At 38.1% G+C, this 11,128-nt stretch overlaps 1 long non-coding RNA gene across 1 annotated transcript; it reads right to left on the minus strand.

The window, feature by feature from the left end:
• Positions 1–1,698: 1,698 nt before the first annotated feature.
• On the minus strand, positions 1,699–7,073 carry LOC122429807. The gene is made up of 3 exons (XR_006266147.1): positions 7,022–7,073; positions 4,388–4,553; positions 1,699–3,287 (listed from the first exon to the last, which is right to left on the minus strand). It is a non-coding gene; the product is annotated as an uncharacterized LOC122429807 (long non-coding RNA).
• Between the last annotated feature and the right edge of the window lie 4,055 nt (positions 7,074–11,128).

Here is an 11,128-nt window from a genome sequence, read left to right on the forward strand (position 1 = left end):
GCTAGTAAAGCCACACAAGCTCAGGAGTGTTAAAATACAGTTCCTGACAAATCAGAGGGAGCCTGGCCCTGCCAACACCTTGTTTTGGACTTCTGGCTTCTAGAACTGTGAGAGAATATATTGCTGTTGTTTTAAGTAAAAAAAAAAAAAAAAAAAAAAGCTAGTATTCTTTTTCCGCAAGCAAATCATTTATTCTAAGAATCAAGCAGAGTTTTTGTTTTTTTTTTAAGTGACCTAACTGGTCATAGAAAACATTATTCAAAGAGGGAAATGACTACTTTCCACCAGTCTAGTAATCCAAAACTATTCAAATGGGTCTATGCACTCTTATACCAATTTTGACTAAGCAAAAGAAAACTTTAATATTTTTGTTACCATTGGACCATTTTAGAGTGTTTATTTCTTCATCTTAAATGTATTTAGGACTTTGGGACTAGTATTTAAAAGAAGTTCAATTACTCATGGTGCTAAATCAATGTTCTTCATATTTTCACCCCAATAAAGCTATACCTTGCTCATGTGGCTCTTTGCTAAATGTCTTATTAAATCCAGATACCTTCCAGTATTAGAGTATTAAAGGACCACAGAATCCCCTCTATCTTTTAAAGAATAGCAGTAACCTCATAGCCATTCTGTATTCTAAAATGTGAACACTTAAATATACAGGTGAGATAGTTTGAAGAGTCATATTTGTTGAGTTTTATGTAAATATCCATAGACAGATTAACACTTTATTAATATAAGAATTGAGTGTGAGCAGAATTGAACCTTCACCCAAGGTCTTTCAAAGGAAGGCGCACCCTGACATGAGGTAGCAAAGCAACTCTGCAAATATTTATCTTTTTCTTTTAGATTTTGTTTTTGAAAATAGCAAAGCTGGTTCTACCCCATTGCTAATACCTAGTGACTTAAGTGACTTAAGTCTATGCTAATTTCCAAATTTTGGCTATCAGTCAAACTCAGCAATTCCTTCCCTATCTCTTAAGCTTCCCTAGAAAAAGAAAAAAAAAAATGCATACAGAGGAAGGTCTGGAGCTGGGATCTGAGCCAAAGGAATAATGCCACCATCCCACAAACTCCACCAAGGAAAGATGTGGTTAACCTTAGCAACCCTCTCTTTCCTTAACTTTCTAAAAGTTATCATATGCTCCAACTCTTCTAAGAAATTTCTCTTATATGTTTATTATTATTTCCTTTTGGCATGCACAAATTCCCATGCCTGTTTAGTCAATAAATATTCACTGCACATCTACTATATGCCACAACATGTGTCTCTAGAAACTAGGAATAGATGCTATATACAGATTATGCATATATAGCAGTAATGTAGAAGCTTGCTTACAACCTTTGGTTGTGACTTTTTATTTGGGTAGTCTTCTGTCTCCTAATCTGTATATTTCCCCAGCAAGAGAGACTTTGTTTTTTATTGTTCACCAATCTCTTAATCACATCTAGCATGATGCAAGCATAATGTACATACTCAATAATTGTTTTATTTGTTGGAGAAATAGAATTTAAAAAAAAATCTTCTCCAAATCCAGAAATCCTTCTCTCCACATAGGTAATAGAGAAAGAAAACAATTTTATTACTGAACTGCATTAAACCAGAACATGGTGTGCATCACATAATCTGCTAAGAAATTGCAAAAACAGAAAGAAATCTCACCATTTTATATAACCAAGCAGATACAACCCATTACAAAAATGTTATTAAGATAAAAAAGAACTAGTCCTCAAGTAAGAGGATTTGACAGCACCATTTGTCACTGTTAAAAGATAAACTGAAGCATATTACCATTTGTCACTGTTAAAAGATAAACTGAGGTATAGTAAACATTTTGAGTTTATTTGAACAAAGATCAACTTGAATCTGCCAGCATCCATTCTAGCAGCAAGGAAGGAACACCAAGGAGCTGTACAAAGTGAAAGACTTTTATAGTCAGAAGGGAGAAGGAACAAGGAAATTATTCTGGGCAAAAAAAATAGGGTTTTTATTTTAAAGTTATTTTCCTTTAGGGGATGGTAGGGGCCTATCAGGCAGATGACCTAACCAGTGGGATCAGGTGGTTCCTGATTAACTGGTTTTACGATTCCACTTATGGGACAACTGAACTATAATTAACTCACCATTTGGTGACTTGAGGCTTAGCATAACCAACTCCATTTTTGGCCTGTTGCCTTGCTTTTAGCATCACACAGAGTTCATCTTAGATTCACTAGGTAATTGGGATGACCATCTGTATCAGCTGGCTTTATACACAGGAAAAGTAAATTTCTCATTTCTTTTTCACAGGAGGTAGTTTTGCAACTTGGAGTCTTGCCAGTCACCAAAGTGAGGTGCCTCTCCTTTCAGAGATAACTGATGTTTATGTTCCAAAGAAATGGCTCCCGGGTCACTGAGAAAGATATTCCTAGGTCATAAAGCTGACCAAAGACCTACGTAGTTTTCAAAACGCTGAATATACAATTCAAAGCAAGGAGGTGAAAGTACTTACAAAGTTTTCTACAGTAAATACTCCAAGAGGAAGAGAAACTTCTGCCCTTACTTTCAATAGGGAGAATTTAATTCTTTTTCATTTTTATTTATCCTCAGAAATTAGATTTTAAAAGCTTTGAGGAAATAACTCAAGAACATTTTCTTTATTACAAGGAATTTTCTTCTCTCGTGGTGACACTTGGAAAGCTATAAGAAGATTCATCTTGACCACCTTACAGAACTTTAGAATGGGCAAGAAGGCTCTAGAAGACAAGTTATAGAGGAAAGGCAGCATCTCATAAGGAACTTTGAGCCTCACAAAGGTGTGTAGAATTAAAAAAACATATTTTATTTATTATGAGAAAGAAGTCAACAAAAGGTATACTTTTAATTATTTTGACACAATTTCAGATTTGTAAAAAAAAAAAATCCCAAGAATATACAAATAATTCCCAATATCTTTCTAGTCTTCTCCAAAATTCCCTAATGCCATCCTGTTACATTTGTTATTTTTTTCTCTCCCTCTTTTTCTGAATTGTTTGAGATATTCTGCAGAAATGCTGTCCCTTTATTCTTAAATATTTTCATGTATTTTCTCAAAATAAGCAGACATTCCCTTCTATTTCCAAAGTCCCATTTTCCAGAATCACAAAATTAACATCAACATGGAATCATTAACTAATCTGAAGAATTTATTCAGATTTCGTCACTAATGTAAACAAATCATGGCTCACACATGGCATTCAGTCATTGCGTCTTCTGCCGTCTTTAATCTGGAACAGTCTATCAGATACAGGTATGTTTCTGATCCCTTTAAACACTGTAGAGATAATTTCAGGTTACTTTTATCAATATGAGGGGATAAACAAACCAAAAACTCATTTTCATGTCGAGTTTTCTCATTTCCTTAAGAAATTGAGCTTATTCCTTATTCAAAATGAGTCCATTTGAATATTATCATCACTGTTGCCAAGTTGAATATGGAGAGAAATTATCAAAGGTAGATGACCCTGAGATGAACGCAGAGAAGAAACAGAAGCCTCGGGGACCCAGGTGCTAAATTATCAGTCCCTGCACATTTAGCAGAAGCTCTTGGCAGTTCGGAGAAAGTACATTCAGAAAAACCACTATTTCTTTTCGAGTGCTAGGCTCCTAACAGACATTAATTTCTCAGGGCTATGTATACACAGCCGCCCATATGCCCTTCTGTTTGTATATGAAGAAGAAAACACATTCTCTATAAGGATTCCCCCTTCAGCTTTACATTTAAGGTAGCTGCTGATGTTAAAAGTGAATCTTAGCAACTAGAATGCGCTTCACTTGAAAATAAATACACATCTGCTGATACATGTTTAATACTATGAACAGCTTTCAGTGATACTGACAAAAATAGAACCCAGTAGCAGAAGAGGCTAAAGCAAGGAATTGCTCTAGATGAAGTTCTTTAAAATATGATCATTTTAACCATCTAGATATCCTATTTTAAACTTTTAAAATTGAATGCAGCCTAGAAGGTCGAAATATTTCCCAATATAATCTGCATTAAAACTCTCCTACACACACATGCACACACACTGAAATGCCCCTCACCTGGCCCATTCTAACTTCTTTGAGTCAAATGCAGCTTTCCTTTGACATACATTTTTAGTTTTCCTTGTGGCAATCTTTTAACCAAATTCTGGGTATTTTTCGAGGTCCAGTGTAGTCTCACCTCTCCTTGTAGGCCATGGTCACCAATAATCCCTTTTCTCTATGAAATCCTTCATCTGATAGTCTATCCCAATCAGTCTGGAATTGGTTTAATACTCTGTATATGAATACAGTTTTCTCCTACCACCCAAAAGTAGACCGTTCCCACTAAGTCTTTCATAAGCCAGAATGGCATAAAAAAAAAAAAAAAGAAGCAAATACCTTGAGATTCATCTTGATAAGGGATGCACAGAACATATCGAGATAAAGCACAGATGCTCATAGACACAGTTCAAAGCTATGGCGGCTTGATGCTGAGTGTAGTTCCTCGGGAAGACGCTTGGTGGCGCCACTCAATCCAAGTTCCAGCTGCCTTTTCAAGGGTTTGCTGCAAAAACCAAAATCAACAAAACAACAGGAACCCCACTTAAGGATTTTGCTTTTTTTTGGTAAAAGCAAAAACCATCTTCGGATTTCTTTTGGTTTACGAAACAAATACTAATGTAGATCTTTTGTGAAAGTGAAGTGGCGTAAAGCAAACTTTTGAGAATCGGCCACCTGTTTTCCAAATCCGATTAATGAGTTCTCTTGCAGGAAAGCCCCTTGAGGTCAAAACACTATGAACGCTTCTGTGGCTAACATCATTGTGTCCGTGTTGCTTGGAAAACAGTTTGATCACCAAGACACCCCATTCCTAAGGCTCTTAATCTTGACAGATCCAGTGTGAAACTCATTGTCAGTCCTCCAACTGCCGTACCTGTGTCCTTATTCACTTTTACTTCCTCTAAGGTGCCCCTGACTGTTTTCAAGAGACCACGAAAAAGTACTTATTAGAGAATCACCATTTCAAAAATATACACTTTCTGAAACATTGAGTATTAACCTGCTTGGTTAAGAGATCTGATCAGTCTCGCATCACAGAATCCTGCATCAAGTATTCTTTGTTGTAGGGATGGTGAATTACACCAGTAAACAGTTTATTATATGGTTTTAGCAGATTCTTACCATCTTGACCATCTTTGATCTGTCCTACTAGTTATGCATGGAATGTGCATAAGCCATTAATGAGCAAGGAGCACTCAGAGGAATCCACTCAGGAAAGTGAATTTTAACAGAAGAGGACTGTCAGTTATCACTAAATAAAACCTTAATATTTATTCTGAGCCATGTCAATGCACAATAGTTCTGCAATCCAATTTTTTACACTTACAGATTAAGTTGCTATCTTCTAGAATGTATGAAAAGAAGAGCTTTGTCAGTTAGTTCTCCTTTTCAATAATACCATGGACAATCAACCATATTATTTGACTTTGGAATTTATACTCTTAACATAAAAATGCAGCTTTGCTCTAAACACAAATGCTAGAGAACACTGGGTTGGACAACAATGAGGACTAATTTTAAGTATGACCTTTGTATCTCTGCTATTTATTAAGTCATTTGGCAGGGGTTGGGAATCCCTTTGTGAATCTGACCAAATATATAAAGCATGTCTCTCAGAAAATGAATACACTGATAAACACTAAATTTAACAAACAGTGAACTTTTTAAGGGTTAGGGAATACTGGACTTAGGTGATATTTCTCTGAGACCTGTGGACAGTCAGCCTGTTGCAAATTTTAAAAAGAATTATTCTGATCCTTCAAGGGAACGATAGTCATAAATGTGTTGTTGTTGTTCAATCACTAAGTCGTGTCCGACTCTTTGTGACCCCATGGACTGCAGCACACCAGGCTTCCCGGCCATTCTCTATTCCAGAATTTGCTCAAACTCATGTCCATTGAGTCGGTGATGCCATCCAACCATCTCGTCCTCTGTTGTCCCCTTTTCCTCCTGCCTTCAATCTTTCCGAGCATCAGGGTCTTTTCCAATGAGTCAGCTCTTAGAACATCTGGTGGCCAAAGTATTGGAGCTTCCGCTTTAGCATCAGTCCTTCCAATGAATATTCAGGACTGATTTCCTTTAGGATTGACTGGTTTGATCTCCTTGCAATCCAAGAGACTCTCAAGAGTCTTTTCCAGCATAATTTGAAAGCATCAATTCTTTAGCACTCAGCCTTTTTTTATGGTCCAGTTCTCACATCTGTACATGACTACTGGAAAAGGCTTAGCTCTGACTAGACAGACCTTAGTATACTATATTGAACCAAAATAGTTTGACTTGGAATCATCTGGGATTTTGCAAGCAAAACACTTAGATTTATAACTCTGCCCATAAAGCCAATATCATTTTTATGTCTTACCTAAACTCTAAGTACATATATCTATGACCAGAGGTGCAACATGCTAAATACTTTGGATACACAGAATTTATTGTAAGTCATAGCAATATTTGTTATATGTTAACTAAATTCTGATAAATGAAATCCTGTTGTCTAGTCCAGTCTGCCACTGTTAATTGAGATAAAATCTAAGTCTATAGGAGATGCTATTTCTATAACACTTATAGAAATAATGGTGTCCTTCTCATTATCCCAAGCATTACATATGTATATTTAATTTACTTTGTTGTTTTTTACTCTCTGAGCTTTTCAGTATGTTTCCTGTTTTGGGGTTCCTCCTAAAAACATATAAGACTATACTCAGGAATAAAGATGAATTATTTTCCTTTATAAGGATGACTTTCCTCCATCACCATCATAAACTTGACAAAAATGATTCAAGAAGCTTAACTGATGCCTTTTTGGTCAGACAGCAGGAGATAATGACATTTTCTTCAGGGGTCACTTTAGCATATTATTTATTATGTGATTTAGTTAATAGCATCTTGAGGAAAAATACTTCTTTCAGAGAAGAAAGATAACTGGACTCAAGTTAATGATGACAGATTTGTACACTACAAAAAAACATTACTTACTACATTTTTGCATCCTCAAATATTTTCCACTTCTTTTCATATCACTCTCTGAAAAAAACAAGATATATGGAAGATCTCAGATATGCTTTCTGGTGGAATTAATATTCTTTTTTCTTTGCAGTCATGAAAAATATGTTTCAATTGACAAACTCGAGAGATCACTTAATCTTGTTTTAAAGAAACAGTGCCAGGAATATTCTAATCACTTAATTAAAAACTTATTCCCAATCTTCCTAAATGAGAAATAGACTTTCCCAGTTTTTAGAATTATTTTTTATTAGTATCTGAGATGTGCTTTATCCTAAAATTCTGCATAGCAGTCTCAAAAAATTTCCACTCAATTGAGGGAAGAATGCAAGGCTTTATTCTTTAAATTCACATGAGCTTGTGATGATTACCCAGATAAAATTATTTCATCATTAATTATTCCTTTTCCTCTTTCAGAAGAAAGTTACATCTACTGATTATTTCAATGATGATACTTTGGTGGTATTTGTTAATAATCTGTTTGCAACAGGTACAGAGAGCATGGTTTCCACCCTGTGCTGGAGGATTCTGTTTATGTCACAATATCCTGAGATCCAGAGTAAGCCTCCTAAGATTCAAGGCATTGCCTGAAGTAGAGGAAGCAGAAATCCGTTGGACTGGACAATGCAGAATTCTAGAGCCATACCTTTAACTGGTACCCTTGAGGAGAGTTTGTACCTTTAGTCTCCTTGTGATATAAGAAAGCAGATTTGCTCTCTAAACATCCTGAGATGATCTGAAGGGTCCCCAGAGGATACTAGGAATAGAGGGCTGGGGGTGGGAGCAATGTGGGGTAAAGATGATTCAGAACTCAGAGTACTTGGGTTTGACTTTCATATTTAAAGAAAGTGGAGAGACTGTTTCAACACCCGCTCCCACCACGGACTCTAACCATTCTCTCTTTTATCCAGAAAAGGTCCATGATGAGATTGCCAAAGTCACGCGGTCCACCCAGCCTCGAAGGGCACACGGAACTCAAATGCCATACACAGACGCTGTCATTCACGAAGTACAGAGATTTGCTGATATCCTGTCCGCACGAGGCTTCCCCCGAGCAACCACCACAAATACTATATTTAAAAACTACTATATTCCAAAGGTAAGGGTTTAAGAAGGGGGATGAGGGGAGAGAGAAAGAACATCAGAATGCTGTTGGAAATCACAGAAGTGCTGAGATGAACTGTCAGGCAATCTCTGCCCTCACTCTGGTCCCTCCATCCTTCCTTCTTCTTCCCTCCCTCCCAGCCTCCCCTCACCCCAGCCATTCAACCAGAGGCAACGGAATGTCTACGTACACAGTAGGTGATATTTGCTCGGTGTGAATTCATAATGTATTATTAATTTTTATGTCATAGCTGAGGAAGTTGGGGTGGCTTATTTTTGAGGATTTGTTTTGATGGGCTTGTTAAATTTAGTTTGTCCACTGACATAGTCCCTGGAGATAAAAGATCAAGCCTTCTGGAACCCCCAAGCCCACCAGGAAGGCTCACAGTCACCAAATGAGGATTTTTAAACTCCCATCACTTGAAGTTATCAAAAGTTAAATAACATGCTGTTGTCACACAGCAGATGGATGGCTAAGTCAGAATTTGTTCCTAGTTCTGAATCCAAGGTTTGTGTTTTTCAGCAGGTACCAGATGAAAATTTGTTTGAGTATATGACTACCCTGCACTCAATCTCAAGTGCCATCTCCCCCTTCTCTATTTCCTGTTCCTTCTAGACTACACTGCTTCTCTAAAATTGCCATCCGAGGCCACCTTTTTAGGAAGGAATTTCATCTCTGTCACTAATAACACTTTTATCTCTAGGGCACTGAGGTCATCTTTTTGCTGACCTCTGTACTTTGAGATCAAACACAGTGGGAAAACCCAGACACCTTTAACCCTGAGCATTTGCTTGACTCTACTGGGAAGTTTATCAAGACGGAAGCTTTCATACCCTTTTCAGTAGGTAAGGCATCTTACTTGACAAAGGTGATTCAAAAAATCTGAAGAGATTTGGCCCTGTCTCAAGGCCAGGGCTAAGGTTCTGTACTTTGCCATGTGGCACTAAACTTCAGAAAAATGGAAGAGTCCTCCCCTAGCTTTCAATGCGCTGTAGGACATTGGGCATTGGAATGACATTTTCTCAAGGAATCCTGGAAGATTCCTTGTGGCTGAGGCTAGGGCAGAGGCTTGGGAATGTGAACAGAAAGTTGAGCAGGGTAACTATGAACAAATCCACTTCGCTCCATCTATAAAAAGCCTTGCTTTAATTGTGCAAATACTAGTGTTTCTTTTAGAATTTCTTTTTTTTTTTTTTTTTCAGTATAGTTGATTTACAAAGTTGTGTTGGTTTTAAGTGTACAGAAGTATGATTCAGTTAAATATATACATATATCTATTCTTTTTCAGACACTTGTCCCTTATAGGTTATTACAACATTTGAGTATAGTTTGTTGTGCTATACTGCTATATGAACTTATTCCAGTTTTTAAACATCTTGACATTCCCCCAATAACTCATATTTTAAAAATAGTACTAGCCAAACTCTCTTCTTCAAGGGCTCCAGCATGATCTAGTCACACATGCAGCCTCAGCCTGAGACTCGTGACCCCGTGTCTGGAGTTCTAGTCAGAGTCCTGTTCCTTCCCACCCTCCAATGCGTCACCACAGCTGACTCATCTCCCCGTGTGCTGGCTCAGTTCTCTCCGTGTATACCAGAATTTAGATACAAAGATCTCACACGAGGTGAGCCCTCCTTTAGCTCACTTTCCTATGCGGTCTCATCACATACTCGGTTTTACCTGTCATAACATGTTTCACATTGAAACCCTAAAATTGTCTCCCTCAGGGGCGCCCAGTTAATTTTCTATTTCCGATGTTTCAGCTAGGAGACAGAGCCTATAAAACTCACAAGGGGTTGACTGACTCACACATTCTGAAGGAGAAGAAATCACACACGGATGGTTTCCCTCTTTGTCCACACCAGTATTGCAGATTTCTGATCTGTCTTATAACCCTTCACTACCATCCACCTCTCTAGGTCCCCAGATGTGGGCTGGGGAGTCACTGGCCGAGATGGAACTTTTGCTTTTCTTCATGAGTCTCCTGCAGAAGTTCACCTTCCAGCCGCCCCGGGGGTCTCCCATCTGGACTTGGACCTAACCCGGGATACTGGTGTCATCATCCAACCAATGCCTCACAAGATGGGTGCTCTGCCCCGAGCCTAGGGTCTGCATGCCAGCTCCCATCCCAGTTCTGGGTGTTATCTTGTGGTCCTCCACACTGACTGCACTGTTCTGCGTCTTGATAGCCGTGTACTCTGCCAAGTCCTTCAGCATTGCTTCAGCAGGCAGTCACAGAATCCCAGAGGCCTCTAGTGTTAAGTCAGATTGGGTTCCTCTGTTAATCTCTGTAGCAAAAACCTCCTGACTGCCATTGCCCAAGACACTACACATCAACACAACATTTGACAAATAGAACCTTTACTTAGTGTCCTAACATTTTCCCCTTCAGTCCAAGAAACTGTCCTTTTCCTCCAAGGCATATGAGACATCTATGTATTACTAGCTCTAATTGCTTGGGGCAGGAGAGGGGGCTGCTGTATAATGCTTTGTTTAGAATGCTCATGAATATCTTAAAAACTGCAGCAAAGAAAATTCAACTCTTAAGCGAGGGTCTCATTAAACATAAGATATTGGCTTCATTCATTGGTTCAATCAATATAGGATGATTAATAACAGATCATTGCTTATGAGTATGACCAATTTGCTGAGGTCAGAAAATGAGGCTCCTGCTTCTGACATAACTGGAACTTGAAGACCACCCCCCTTCTCTATGTTCAGTGCTCTGAGTCCCAGTAAAGTCATACCCAAGGGACCTATGAGCAGAATAAAGAAATCATTGTTGGTTCCTGTGAGACACAAAGCATCTTTAGCCTTTACAAATCAAATGGATGTCCCTAATATCAACATAAACAATTCTCCCCTGCTCTCATCTGATTCCTGTCAAAGGTAAAATTGCACTGGGCAGGGTTAAACAGTAAAGGAAGGCTTTATTTAAGGCTATTGCAATAGGGGAGAGAGGCCAGAATTCAGTC

The sequence above is a fragment of the Cervus canadensis genome, chromosome 28, assembly GCF_019320065.1.
Source record: "Cervus canadensis isolate Bull #8, Minnesota chromosome 28, ASM1932006v1, whole genome shotgun sequence".
In the NCBI taxonomy this organism is placed as follows: Eukaryota; Metazoa; Chordata; class Mammalia; order Artiodactyla; family Cervidae; genus Cervus; species Cervus canadensis.